Below are 14,850 nucleotides of genomic sequence, written 5' to 3' on the forward strand. Positions count from 1 at the left end.
ATTTTCTGTGCTCCGATAGAGCATTTTTCCGCTGATTCCAGTCTCTTCCCTGCTACAGCAGGGCACGTAACTCATATGAAAATAAAATTTAGATAGTTTACTTAATTGAAATTGAAGTAAAGTAAAACTAATTTTACACCTCGGACCGGATTTTACGTGCAAAAAAGTTTCGCGTGTACTTCAGTACTGCACTTGCGGTTCCCGGAACCATGCTGATGACGGAGGCACTTTACAGCGTATTTCTCCGTGCTACGTCACATTATAAAGTACGTGTTAGCCTCCCACCGGATTTTACGTGTAAGGTGAATTTGAACTTCTGCTTCTTGGAAGCGGACAAAGATATTAAGACAATTTCAAGCTTGTTAGAGATCTGGATCTTAGGAATATATACTAAAAACGTCAGCCATTTGGTATTCAGAGCCGTCTTGGAATCCGTTCCTAGGTTTTGGTACGAAAAGATGATTAAAAAAATTTTGTTTTTTTTTTTTTTTGGGGGGGGGGGATGTTTCTAAAGAGCCGCCCATGAAACTAATGGTGCCTCCATGAGCCCCTTAAGGCCCACCGTAGACCACATCAAATGCAAAAAGAACCAACAAGTTTGCTCCATTTTCCATAGGTAGGAGGAAGTGTGTAATATTCATATTTTGACCCTGTACTGTACACTAAGACGATGCTTCTGTTGGATATGCAAATGGTCCCTAGCCCAAGGGCTATGCAAAGCACTTCACCCTCCCTTTCTTCCACTAATAGAAACAGAGGTATGAGCTCCGGAAGAATCCCGTTTCTATGCGCAGCGTTTTGGAACATCTCAGGCAGAGCATGCTATCGCATGCGTGCCGATACCAAATGGTGAAACGTGAAAATTAACGAGAATAAATGTGAAGCACACGTATAGCTGGCCACACAACAGTGTGAGCTACCAAGCGACATTTTCGTTCCTCCCTCAATCGTTTTCGGAAATCTCAAGGGAATTTTTATCTGCCCGGAAGTGCTGCTAAGTTGGATGCCTGTTTCCCCCTCTACGATTCTCAGTGATAAGGGCAAAGGAAGGAGCTACGTAAAGCGAGACAGGATAAGAGGTAAAGAAATGATGGTCATCTCATTTGTTGAGGCATCGCGTGCCAAGCTGCTATGTGAGCTGAGCTGCCAAGTCACGAAGCTGCCAAGTAATGGGCGCAACAGCTGTCGAGTCATTAGCACAATGGCCATACCATTACAGACGAGAAAATCCGCCATTAGGCTCTGACTGCCATGTTAGCGATCAGATATACTCATCGCTGCGTAAATTATCGTCAGGATGCGAGGGTGTCAGCGTGGCGGTGGGACCATGGAGTTTTTCAGCTTCGTGTACTTTCAGACAACACCGCCTAAAAAGAAGACGAAACAAAAGTTTCGTGACGTCACAGCCAAGCAGAGATCGTAGTAAAGTAGCCAGCACCAAAAGAATTGTGTGGCTCGTGAAATTAGAGATTTTTGAGTTGATACTTGAATGAGGTCACTTAACAGAGAAAACATCTTAGTTCTGTATGTGGAAATTAAGCAAAAAAAATATAACTGCCATTGATTTGCTGCATAGCGTATACAACGCAACTAGAACATTTGTAAACATAGCTACTGACGGCTTTGAAAAAAAATGCGTTATTTTTGTGCGTATGAATTGTTAGGAACATCTGGGACATTTTTAAATGTACAGCAGTTGTTGAGTAAAACATTCACAAATTTCCAAATAATATTTTTACACAAAAACACTAAGGCATGAAAATCATAGTCGGTTGTATCCACACAATTTTCTGTTGCCGGTACAACTTCCAGAACAAGTTCAGTGACAAGCATTTTATTTAACGAAACTCCTTCCACTTTCAAATAATAATGAATCACAGTATACATTGAGTTGCAGGACTGTACCAAGAGATCGATACAAATAAAAAATATATATATTCTTGTTTCACTATTTTCATCTAATTCTTCTGTAAAGATATTACGTTAACTGTCAGTTTTTTTAATTAAAACTCATTATGTTGGGCTACACTATTCTTGGCGCTTTGCCGCAATACTACTCCCTCCAACGCGCTCCTTTCTTCTTCTGGTCCCTCTGGGGATGGTCCTGCATCTGAAGATAGGTAGGCTGGACAGATAGAAAAAATAGCTGGCACGACATTTGAATCAAGTCGTGGTTCTGAAAGTGGAGCAGCTATGGTTTTTCCGTCAGTGGTACATACTTCCTACTTAATGTCGCTACCTTTGAAATGACTGCGACACACCTGAAAAATGAGCAGGAAGTACATTAATCGTAATGTATTGAAGCCAAGTGATCTGGCAAACAATAATATACCATAATCTAAAACATACATTACTAAAGTACATTCAGAACAAAACTTACCGATGCATAATTAGTAACTGCGAAATCCTGCCTTGGAATTGAATAGAGCAATGTCTGTCTCATTACATCGTCTTTAGGAAACTTGAATTCTAATTAAGTTTTGCCACGCAACGCTGTATAATGTAATGAGGATGAAATAGCATAAAGGTGTTGTTGCATTAAACTCACGCGATCACAACTCAATAAAACACAATATGATTTGTGTGTACTTAAATAACAATCTCGTAACGACCACACAGCACAACGATTTTGTTTACACCAACGCGTTCTTCTCGCTGACGTCACAACTTTCGAGTTCCCGCCGTTGTTCGGCCTTTCCATCAGGGAGATGTTTCAACAACAGAACTTTCGAAACTCAGAAGCATACCTTCTGTTGCATTATTAATTACGTTAAATTTCATTTTTTCTCTTGCCATCGCAATGTTTGGTGAAAATTGCCTTTCTGAACGGAGCAAAATCGTTTCTGATTATTCGTGCATCGGATATGAATGAGCTTACAAAGGGGGTTCCACTTCGTAATATAAGGAACGTATGAGAGGAATCGCGACTTTCGCAAATAAGATCTGCGCTTTGCAACTGAAACTGCCTTCTAATTCAACTGGCCGGCCAGATGACTCCAGACGAGACTTCGCGTCATTCTGCATTCTCTGTGAGTGAAGTATTCTTCCTGTCTAGCAGCTTCCGCATTCCCTTTATATGATTGCACGCGATTTCATCCTACTCTGGAGAATGTATGTATTTAAGGGTCTCGTCGGAACTGTGAGAAAGATTTATGAGGCCGTGAGGGAGTAGTCGAAAACGGCTTCACGTGTCCACTCTGTTTAGGACCAAGAGAAGATTCAAAGAACTAGTCTCTTGATGTCATATCGGAATTGAGCGGCGGTAGAAAGTGCGCACGCAGTGCGGTAGCAGAAATGCAACAAATGTAGCCACTGTTTTGCTCTCAATTTCTTGAACGTGAATGCGAAATTTGTACATCAAGAGGCTGCACTTAGCGATTTTGCAATAATGTAACCAGAATATATGCGACCGATCGGTGAAACGTTACGTGACTGTTTGTGAAAATTTAAAAGTCTCTACTGGATCTAGCTTCGAACCCGGATCTCTGAATCCGCGGGCAGTGAGCTGCCAGTTATGCCATCCGACCACGCATCCCGCGCACAGAAATGGAAAAAATTATCTGAAATATCGATATTTCAACCATTCTGTTTGTTGGCTGTGAGCTGTCGATACTGTGGATATGTCGAATAGTCCGTATGTCAGACAGAGTGATTCTTGTTTGAAATGAAGCTGATGGGACTGAAACTGGAAAACCTTTATAATTTAAATTTGTTCTGTTATAAGTGTGTTTTTGTCGATATGCACACGCGTTTTGTCAATATCTTTGTGTAATTATTGTAATAAATTACAAATTTTAATTACTTGCAAATTGAAGAATAAATATAAAACCGTTTAATAACACTAAACGTAAAGTAATATAGGAAACAGAGAAAAAGTAGTTTTTCTACGTATAAAATAGTATTTTGAAATGAGCAACTGTGGATAAACCTACAGTTCTTCTTACTACCACAGTTCGGTGTTGGCCCAAGGAATGGCATTCAGAAATGATGTTCTGCGTTATAAACAAAAATTTTCAGTAAGGTGGTTTAAAACATGAAAGATGTGCAAAACCATCATGCAGAAACAACTCCATTGCTTTCAAATTAAAACTGAGATTATTTTATCAACGCAGGCCCATTTCTCTTTGCTGTGAAAATGAGGGCTTCTCCAATTCAATACATAGGCCTGTATCGGTATTTACGCTAACATGCTTACTGGCCATATTGTTTTAGGCAGTCCATTAAAAAAGGGGCCTTTAATAAGAGTTTGACACACAATTTCTTTCCAGGTGATGGTGGGACTGGAGTCACAGTAGTACTCAGGTACTGACTCGCTAAAACAGTGTCAGGAACAAATGAAAATGGCTCTGAGCACTATGGGACTTAACATCTATGGTCATCAGTCCCCTAGAACTTAGAACTACTTAAACCTAACTAACCTAAGGACACCCAGTCATCACGAGGCAGAGAAAATCCCTGACCCCGCCGGGAATTGAACCCGGGCGCGGGAAGCGAGAACGCTACTGCACGACCACGAGCTGCGGACGATTCGCGCTGAAGGCTACCCTCATTTCCTTCACTGTATTCATTGTGAATGACTTGTAATCTGGCCCTATCTCAATGAAGGTTCAGTTGCCAAAAGTTTTGTTGCAAAAGTGACACTTAGTATTGACTCATTAATGCTGCTGTCGTTTGTGAAGTGTCTCTACAATCACTCCTAGAAGTCTTGCCTCATCACACAAGCTTGGTAACTCACACAACACACTGGAAAAACCACGAAGTACACGCCAGTTTGTCAGCTGTAAGTTAGCACTTCAGTAGCCGTACTGAGCAGATGGAGGCACACGATTGGCTTCGGATAATCAGGAGAGCTACTATCCCCTTGGGCCCAGATGAAACAGGAATTCATTGACCGCTCAGTTTCACAATCTGCGTGAACTAACCGAGTTGTTCTATGTTTATAGATACTGAGGCTCATGAACGCCTATGATAAACTTACGCTATGACAGTTTCGTACATTCAGTAACAATGTGCATAGAAACCAGGATATGTTGAGGGAAAGCATCAATATTGTCGATATGTTACCAGTATAATATAGATATCTGATTAAGCATATCGATATTTCTGATATATCGATGTACAGCTTGTTCGAAAAGACCTGTCCTTTTGCCTTATAGTAAATGATACTAGTTGATACTGTAAAAAGCCTTATAAATATATGTCCGGCAACAACTGTTCCTTACTGTTCGATGGAATAGTAAATTACCACAATAAGTACACGTGGGTAAAAGAAAATTTTCGGCTATCGTATAGTCAAGGCATCACTTTCGTGTAAGTATTAGTGTGTGGGCATGATTTTAGGTGATAGTCTGAAAGCCCTTACACTCTTTGCACGGCAAATTTACTGGTGCTCTTTTCACCAATTTCCGCGCGCGACAGATCGCCCGTGGTATTGAAGAACGCTTCCCTATCATAAAAACAACTGATCCGATTTACGCAGGAAGGGACAACGCCCGAATTCCTCTATCAGTTTTTTTGACATCAGTGTTCTGACTTGTTCGATGTGACCCGCCACGAATTCCCCTCTTGTGCTATTCTCTTCATTTCAGAAAAGCACTTGCACGCTACATCCACAATTATCGTTGGGTGTTTTCCAATCTCTGTCTTACTGTACAATTTCTACTCTGTTCAGCTCCCTTTAGTGCCATGAAGTTTATTTCCGGATGTCCTGTCATCCTGTGCCTGCTCGTTGTCAGGCATTCTATCCGGTTCGTCTGCTCGTTTGAACTGAACAAGCTCGTGATAATATCGGCTCTGTTTCCCAGCAGTATGGCGGGGCAATAACACCAATCTTACAAATATTATGAAGAATGTGAATGGACTACAGTAATATGGAACTCTGCCGACGTTCCTGTGGATTTAATCGCACCAACAAGGTCTTCAACAAAAAGATTACTTTTACCTCTTAGCAAAGGATGCTGCAACCCACAACGGGCACTTGCTTATCACAAATTTCAATGCATCCAGCCACATCCCTCAACGTAGAACGAGGTCATATAACGCGTGGAAAGAAGGGGGGGAAGAAACACAGTGGCAGAGAAGCCACTAGTAGCAGACTTTATTTGACTCTTAAAAATAAGTTATTGCTTCCCCCTACAGAAGGACAATCTGGTTTTGTTCCAAATGCGCTTTTAATATTCAAGTCAGGAAGTAAAACAGGAGAATTCACAAAGATATGACTGCTCTGTATTTTTCAAGGTAATTATACGAGCCATTAATATTCTCTCCAAATGCGTGAATTAAAGCAATATGTAATACTTGACTGAATGAATGTATTTTTCGGCATCAGGTGACTGGAACAAAAATTAATATTTTATTTATTTACTATTTTATTTTAGTCTGTTATCGATGTAAAAGAACAGACCGAACGTTGCACATGCATTGACGTGAATATAGCGCATAAAATTTTAACACAATTTCGAATGTGTTAGTAGTATCTAAGCATTGTGCCATTTAAGGGGGAAAAGCTACATAGGATATCTTCTTACCCCCCTGGTTGGACGAGTATGTGCTTGGCTACCACGGGGCCCCAGCCTTTGCAGCACCAGTTTCACTTTCTGTGCTGCAAACCTACACTTTATAACGGATCTTTTACGTTGGGATAAATTTATTTTATTTTTTGTTAGATGTTTTCATTAAATAGCTGAATAAATTGTAATTAGGAATAATTTAATTAAACAGAGTAGAAAAGATAAAGTCAAAGAGATGTTCATTGGGCGGACATTGTCGTAATGTAACGTCATTGCGTTGTTCGGTTGTTAAAACAAGTCGGTTGTGTTCCATTCTGCTGTTCGGTCGTGCGTGTGTCTGAAAGGAATTATTTCGGGGACTAGAATAAACTTTGACATAATAGTTACGATTCGATGTTCCGACAAAAGGGGTTAACGTCAGTGTTAATTTGAATTTTGGGCGACAGGATTAGCTTCGACAGATACGTGAAAACGGACGTAACGAAAGTTGTTTGCATATCATCCTTGAACGTGACTTTTTATTTAATTAACGATTGCGGGCTCATTAAAAGCTATTATCTCATGATTAGAATCAATCCCTCTTTCCTCCTAGATAGTGATCATTCATTAACATTTACGTCATAAGATAAAGGATTCGTCATAAGATAAAGGATTATTAATAAAAGTGATGTTAAATGACAATTACGTGTTATTCCGTAAGTGTGGAACCGACGTAATATCTCTGAAGTGACATTGATATATAATTTGTGTTAAATACTGAACTGAGATAGGAAGTAAATTGAAATTAGTGAACATTTGATACTGAGACTATAGAAGCAGAAGTGCTTAAGGTTTCTCATCTCTAAAATGGCAAAATAGGTACGAACTTTAACTGAATAGTCGACATTATGTATTGCAGAGACATTAGCATTTCATACTTATTTTGACGACGCGCTGTTAAACAAAGGAACGTTGAGTCTCTGTTACGAGTAATAAAATTAAATCTAAAAACATACAGGCATACAGGTATCGCACTGTTGGTGCCTACAATGCACACTCGCCATGTATACTGTGGAGTACAGTATGTGCCCATCATGACTGGAGCATGGGGTCTCTCAGCAATGGATTACTGGCCAGGTAAATATTGCTGAGGCTGGGTGGCGCCCAAGAGGAGAGCCCCTGTTCAGATTGGGCGTCACCCCATGGTGGATAGTTCGCGCATGAAATGACTTAAACTTTCTCCTGCTCGTGGTCTAGGAGTCTCTCCTAATGGAAAGGCTTCGTATGAGTCAACGCAATATGACCCCAATGCTTTCCTTTCCCTGACCACGCCGTGGGAGGAATGTTGGACTAGACGACAAGGAGAAAAATACTCCCGTCCAATATGTGGTCTCTGCCAGGACCAACGGGAACACCTTTTTGTCCACAAAACCTTTATTTTTTGTCGAACACATTGAAGACAAATGCAAGGAAGTTGCAGCCATCTCTAAGATGAAGAGCAGCTCGATCCTGGTTAAAACGCCATCTCCTGCCCAGCCAAGGCGCTGCTCTCTTATGAAAAGTTGCGTGGCAGACTCGTGACTGTCACTCCCCACAAGAGGCTCAATATGATCCACGGCGTCATCTTTCACTGTGATCTTCTTTTGCAGTCTGACAATGAGCTATTGGCTAACTTAGACCGATGGGTTGTGCACTTCATCCATTGCGTCCATAGGGGACCAAGGGAAGCCTGAGAAGGTCAAGGTGATGGTATACCGGCGTGACAAGAAACCCTATGTTCCTCCTCTTACTAGAATCATCAGGTGTATGATGTTTGGACGTATGTCTTCTCGTTGCACCCTTACCCCTGTCTGCAGGTACTGTTGGTCTCCGTTGCACATGAACATTCCTTGTGCCCCTGCCCCTATCTGTGTAAACTCTGGTGCGAGATGACTGGGTGTTTGTGTTGTCTTCATCACTGCATCATCATTCATGAAAGTAGCGAGTTTGGACTGAGCAAAGATTGGGAATTTGTACGGGCGCTGTTAACTGCGCAGTTGAGCGCCCCACAAACCAAACATCATCATTAAACTGTGGTGAGCTCCATTCTCCCTGCTCACCAGAATGCTCAATTTTTCAGCGTGAGAAGAAAATCCAGGAGTACAAGACCCTGGGGAAGCACACTTATTAAGAGGCCAGAAAAAGTTTGACATCTTAATCCCATACAAATGACACAATGTTACGCTATAGCCACAACGTCTTCACCTTCTATGTCGATGGTGCTGTCCTCTGTTGCGCCTCTTGCAGTGGGCTATCAGAGCCACCTGCTAATGCCTGCCCACCGGGTGGTTGGAGACCCTTCTGGTGCTTACCCATTTAGGGAGCATTGGCTCCCTGCCTGCCGGGGACATCAGCCCCATCTCCCGGCTGGAGTTGCCTCATCCTCCTCTGGCTTTTCTAGCAAAGAAGGGGTCCCTCAGGAATCTCCCTTCCATGGTTTCTGTTTGTCCAAAGCCAGATGCCAGCTGGTGGCTGAAGGAACGACAAGCTGCTGGCCATCGGATTTCCCTTGTCTCTGAAACCAATTCAGGGAAACCTTCAGTCCTCGTCTTCTGAGGAGGAGGAGGAGGAGGACAAGGAGGACAAAAGAAATTCCTCTAAGACAAAGGAAACTCTGATGGCCCGCCGCACCACTGAGCTCTGCATGTACACCTTCTGTTTCCAAGATCCTGGTTACCCTTGAAGCATCAGATCATCCACAGGCAATGTACCACAGAACCTATGTCAGTGGATCTAGCATGTTGAACCTCTGCCCTTTGTGGCTTCTGAGGTTGCTTTAAGAATTGTACCGACTATGAGAAGGTATCACATGTAGTGTGTACTTATGCTCTGGACTCCATTACCTTGTGTCTGTTGATACACCTTTAGAGGCTGTGGCTGTTTGGGTAAGGGCACATCAGGATTTTATCATCTGTAATGTTGATCTCCGTCCTGATAAAGTCGTGTCCCAGGATGTACTGTCTGCATTACTTTCTCAGCTCCCACCACCTTTCCCAGTCTTGAATGTGAACTCGCCAGTACCCTAGCCCATTGCCCTGATATGGTCCCAGGACCAGACAGCATCCACAACGAAATACTGAAACATCTCTCTGTAGATAGTCACCGTCGCATCCTTGCCCTCTTTAATTGTATCTGGGACAGGGGTGAGTTCCCATTTCAGTGGCAAGAAGGCATGTTAGTTCCGGTTTTGAAACCGGGTAATAACCCCCTAGAAATGGTTAGTTATTGGCCAGTCAGCCTTACCAACATTCTCTGTAAGTTGCTCGAACGCATGGTGAGCAAGTGGCTGAGTTGGCTCCTTGAGTCTTGGGGTCTTTTGGCTGCATCTCAGGGTGGTTTTTGCAAAGACTGCTCCACTGCTGATAATTTGGTTCACTTGCAGTCCACCGTCCAGACGGCCTTTGCACATCATCAGCACTTCTTCGCTGTCTTTTCCGACCTACAGAAGCATTATTACGTGACACAGCTTCGTCACTTATTACGTGACACAGCTTCGTCACATCCTTACTACATTACATGAGTGGGGTCTCCAGGGTCCCCTCCCAATTTTTGTCAAGAATTTGTTGTTGCACTGTATGTTTTGAGTTCAAATGGGTACAGTACCCCCCCCCCCCCTCCCCCGATATCCAAGACAATGGGGTGCAGCAGGGCTCTGTACTGAATATCCTCTTTTTTTTTTCATCAATGGTCTAGCGGCGGCTGTGGGGTCTTCGGTATCGCCCTCCTTATATGCCGAAGGTGTTTGATTTATTATTGCTCCTCTAGTATGTGTGTATCTGAGTGTTGCCTACATGGCGCCTTACGAAAAGCGCAATCATGGGATCTCACCCATGGCTTTCAGTTTTCAGCCACCAAGACTCGTCTCATGCACTTTTGTCGTTGCTGTATTGCCCACCCACACCCAGAGCTTTACCTACACGATCAGTTACTTCTTGTAGGTGAGACACAACGGATTGGTTCTGGATTCCTGGCTGACGTGGCTTCACCACCTTCGCCAACTTAAGTGAAAGTGCCGGCGACAACTCAATACACTTCGCGATCGCAGTAACACTAGTTGCAGTGCATATTGCCTTACCTTTTTGCGGCTCTACGAAACCCTGATTCTGTCCAGTCTTGATTATGGGAGTCTTGCATATGGTTCAGCTTCCCCCTCAGCCTTGCGGATACTGGACCCCCTTTATCATTGTGGGGCTCGACTTGCGACAGGAGCCGCCTGAACTATAGCATTGTTTCACGTGCATGGAGATCGTTCCCAATCACACGCAGTACTGCGACAGCAGATGAACGTTACATTGTGCAACAGGCGTGAAGGGACCCACGTCAAAAACTGGTGCAATTTCAACGACATTTAACGAGGCTGCAAGGCTCGCAGTCTCAAATTCCACGCTGACATGGCGTCTGCAGGAGGGAGCCTCTTTGCCCACTAACCAGTACTCCGTTCCACTGACACGCGTACGTCGGGCAATACCGTTTGCGAAGCTGCCTAGAGTATAGGGAATGGATCAGTGAGGAGTGGGGTCGCGTGCTCTTCTCGTATAAGAGCAGATTCAGTTTAAGTTGTGGTTCCGGACGTATCGTCATATGGCGATAGTTGGACGTAACGCACCTCTGAAAATTGTACATGAGCTTTTTGGTGGTCCAGGTGTTAGGGTTTGGGGAAGCATAATGTTGCACGGGCGTTTACTGACATCCAAATCTTTGAACACGGTACACTCGGCGGTCAACTTCATTGTGACCTTGTAGTCCTTCTCTATGTGGGTCTACATCTACATCTACATGGATACTCTGCAAATCACATTGAAGTGCCTGGCAGAGGGTTCATCGAACCAACTTCACAATTCTCTGTTATTCCAATCTCGTATAGCGCGTGGAAAGAATGAACACCTATATCTTTCCGTACGAGCTCTGATTTCCTTTATTTTATCGTGGTGATAGTTCCTCCCTATTTTCGCATTCGGAGGAGAAATTTAGTGGTTGGAATTTCGTGAGAAGATTCCGTCGCAACGAAAACGCCTTTCTTTTAATGATTTCCAGCTCAAATCCTGTATCATTTCTGTGACACTCTCTCCCATATTTCGCGGTAATACAAAACGTGCTACCCTTCTTTGAACTCTTTCGATGTTCGCGTGCTACCCTTCTTTGAACTCCTATCTGGTAAGGATACCACACCGCGCAGCAGTTTTGTAAAAGAGGACGGACAATCGTAGTGTAGGCAGTCTCTTTAGTAGGTCTGTCCCATTTTCTAAGTGTCCTGCCAATAACGCAGTCTTTCGTTGCGTTCGCCACGACATTTTCTGTGTGTTCCTTCCAATTTAAGTTGTTCGTAATTGTAATACCTAGGTATTTAGTTGAATTTACGGCTTTTAGATTAGACTGATTTATCGTGTAACCGAAGTTTAACGAGTTCCTTTTAGCACTCATGTGGATGACTTCACACTTTTCGTTATTTAGGGTCAACTGCCACTTTTCGCACCATTCAGATATTTTTTCTAAATCGTTTTGCAATTTGTTTTGATCTTCTGATGACACTACTAGTCGATAAACGACAGCGTCATCTGCAAACAACCGAAGACGGCTGCTCAAATTGTCTCCCAAATCGTTAATATATAGATGAGGAACAGCAATGGGCCTAAACACTACCTTGGGGAACGCCAGAAATCACTTCTGTTTTACTCGATGACTTTCCGTCAATTACTACGAACTGTGACCTCTCTGACAGGAAATCACAAATCCGGTCACATAACTGAGACGATATTCCATAAGCACACAATTTCACTACGAACCGCTTGTGTGGTACAGTGTCAAAAGCCTCCCGGAAATCCAGAAATACGGAATAGATCTGAAATCCCTTGTCAATAGCACTCAGCACTTCATGTGAATAAAGAGCTAGTTGTGTTTCACAGAACGTTGTTTTCTAAACCCATGTTGACTGTGTGTCAATAGACCGTTTTCTTCGGGGTAATTCATAATGTTCGAACGCAATGTATGTTCTAAAATCCTGCTGCATATCGACGTTAACGATATGGGCCTGTAATTTAGTGATTAATCCTACTACTTTTCCTGATGCATTCGGCTCTTCAATATTTATGTATGACGATGCGTGACCATAACAGGCTGCGGGGGTGGAAACGTTCTTGGATCGAAAGGATATTTAGTAAATGGACTGACATTCCCGTTCCACGCTTAAATCCCATCGATCACGTGTGGGTTGTTTTGGAGACTAAGAACTAAAACTCCTACCGAAGAGGCCATGAAGGCCTAAAGGTACCGACTGGCCGCCGTGTCATCCTCAGCCCACAGGCGTCACTGGATGCGGATATGGAGGGGCATGTGGTCAACACACCGTTCTCCCGGCCGTATGTCAGTTTCCGAAACCGGTGCCGCTACTTCTCAATCAAGTAGCTCCTCAGTTTGCCTCACAAGGGCTGAGTGCACACCGCGTGCCAACAGCGCTAGGCAGACCGGATGGACACCCATCCAGGTGCTAGCCCAGCCCGACAGCGCTTAACTTCGGATATCTGACGGGAACCGGTGTTACCACTGCGGCAAGGCCGTTGGCTTGTTTTGGAGACGTGTAGCAGCATATCCGCACCTATGAACTACCATCCAGCATTTGGCAACTGCGCTGGTGGAGGAAGGAACGCCCTAACGTAAATACTTAGCAACTTACCGGCCAGCATTGGGGCACGTTGCAGAGCATGCATTGCTGTCCGTCCCATTAAAAACCTTGTCTCGCCGTTTGTAATCTCCAGGGAACCATTAGAAATAACCGTGACTTCAGTGTAATGATTGTTTTTGAATAAAAGAATTATTTTCGCCTCATTGCGCATTGCTGTCAGTCATCTTCCGTACCATAGTATAGCTGTTCTTGCTATGTATGGTCCAAGTTTCATCAAACTATGTTATTTGTCAATGACACATGGTGCGATGGTTAGTATCGTCCTTAAATTGTGCTCACCAGTGTACGTTAAATCGTACTGTAGAGACGTGAGGTCTCCGCTGTCAGCTTTGGCCGCTATCTGCGGGAAGCTTGCAGCATATCATCAGGCTTGTTTCCTGACTGCTTGGAGTGCAGTTAGTTAAACGCGAGACGAGAGGGTGTTAGGACGACCACGCCCAGTAAGTGTGGGGCCGGCCGCTGTTACTTGTCCCCCCTCCGCCGATCACCCGAGCAGCGCCGCAGCACGCGAGCCGCCCCCGCCGCTATTATTTTTAATAGGCGCGCTGCCTTGCACTCCCATTAAAATGCAGATTGGGGGCGGAGCAAGGGTTCGAATAATTTCCGTTTGTACCGCGCTGTCTGCTTTGCAGCCAAAGCAATCGCTCTCTCGGAGTCTTCGCCGTGTCATTGTTATGTTTTATCTTTTCGCGACAGTATCTCCAGAGTGTCCTATTGCTGAGCAATTTCTCCTCGAGGGCTGCTCCTAATTTGCTTGAAAACGAAAACAGATACAGTTTATAAAATAAGACTGTTTATAGAGCACAAAATTTTAACGACGCAACACTGTTGAATTCAACAGTTTCCTTTCCAGTGGGCCCGCAGCTTGCACGAGGTCGAAGAACGACATATTTTATTTTTACGTGCAAGTTTTTTGCTGCACTATTTATTTATTTACTCGTAGCGATGTAAGTTACACGACGAGCTCGTTCGGCGATTTGCCATTATCAGGTCTACACGTGAAGATGGTATAATAGTGTTCCTTTCGTCTATGTTACTCTACATCTACATATGGCTCCTTATGCTTACGTCCATGGCATTTTGGAGCGTAAATGTCGGTTGTCTTTTTGTTATGATATGATCACTTTATTTATATGTTTACTTTTTATTTGCGTGATCTTGTAAAGTTATTTTTTGACAGCTTTTCTGACAGCTTCGGCTCCAGCGATGCTATATGTTTAGAATGGAATTTCTGTTTCGCGGAAAGTCGGTGATTACATTTAACTATTCAGAGATAGTATTTTTGTGCTTTTTGCATAAGTGATAAGTGTTCTGTTATTTTGTGTTTATCGCGATAATTTACCCTTTTTCTTCTATAATGTCTCTGAAAAATTAAACGTAATCAGTGACTTTCCGCGAAATAGAAATTCAGCTGTAGACGTAACAATGTTTTAGAACGCTAGCCAAGCATTTTCTATAGTTTGAGCAAGAGACCAATTTTCTCCTTTAGTGTTGTTTCGACCTACTAGCAGCTCAGTAGGCATACTGTGAACGATACAAATTACAGACAGTTGTTTCAGAAAACAGACTGGTGTTAGACAATTTTGTAAATTGGAAAGAAATTTCTTCGGAAGGCGAGATCACTATATATTATTTATTTCACGA

The 14,850-nt window shown here is 43.2% G+C and overlaps 1 protein-coding gene and 1 pseudogene across 5 annotated transcripts in view; one reads left to right on the forward strand and one right to left on the reverse strand.

Annotated features, from left to right (window-relative positions):
• The window catches only part of LOC126190670 (semaphorin-1A), a 925,653-nt gene that overhangs the window by 800,716 nt on the left and 110,087 nt on the right, over window positions 1–14,850 (forward strand). The window lies entirely within an intron of this gene.
• On the reverse strand, window positions 12,969–13,086 carry LOC126089766 (5S ribosomal RNA; annotated as a pseudogene).

Source organism: Schistocerca cancellata, chromosome 6 (genome assembly GCF_023864275.1).
Source record: "Schistocerca cancellata isolate TAMUIC-IGC-003103 chromosome 6, iqSchCanc2.1, whole genome shotgun sequence".
NCBI lineage: Eukaryota > Metazoa > Arthropoda > Insecta > Orthoptera > Acrididae > Schistocerca > Schistocerca cancellata.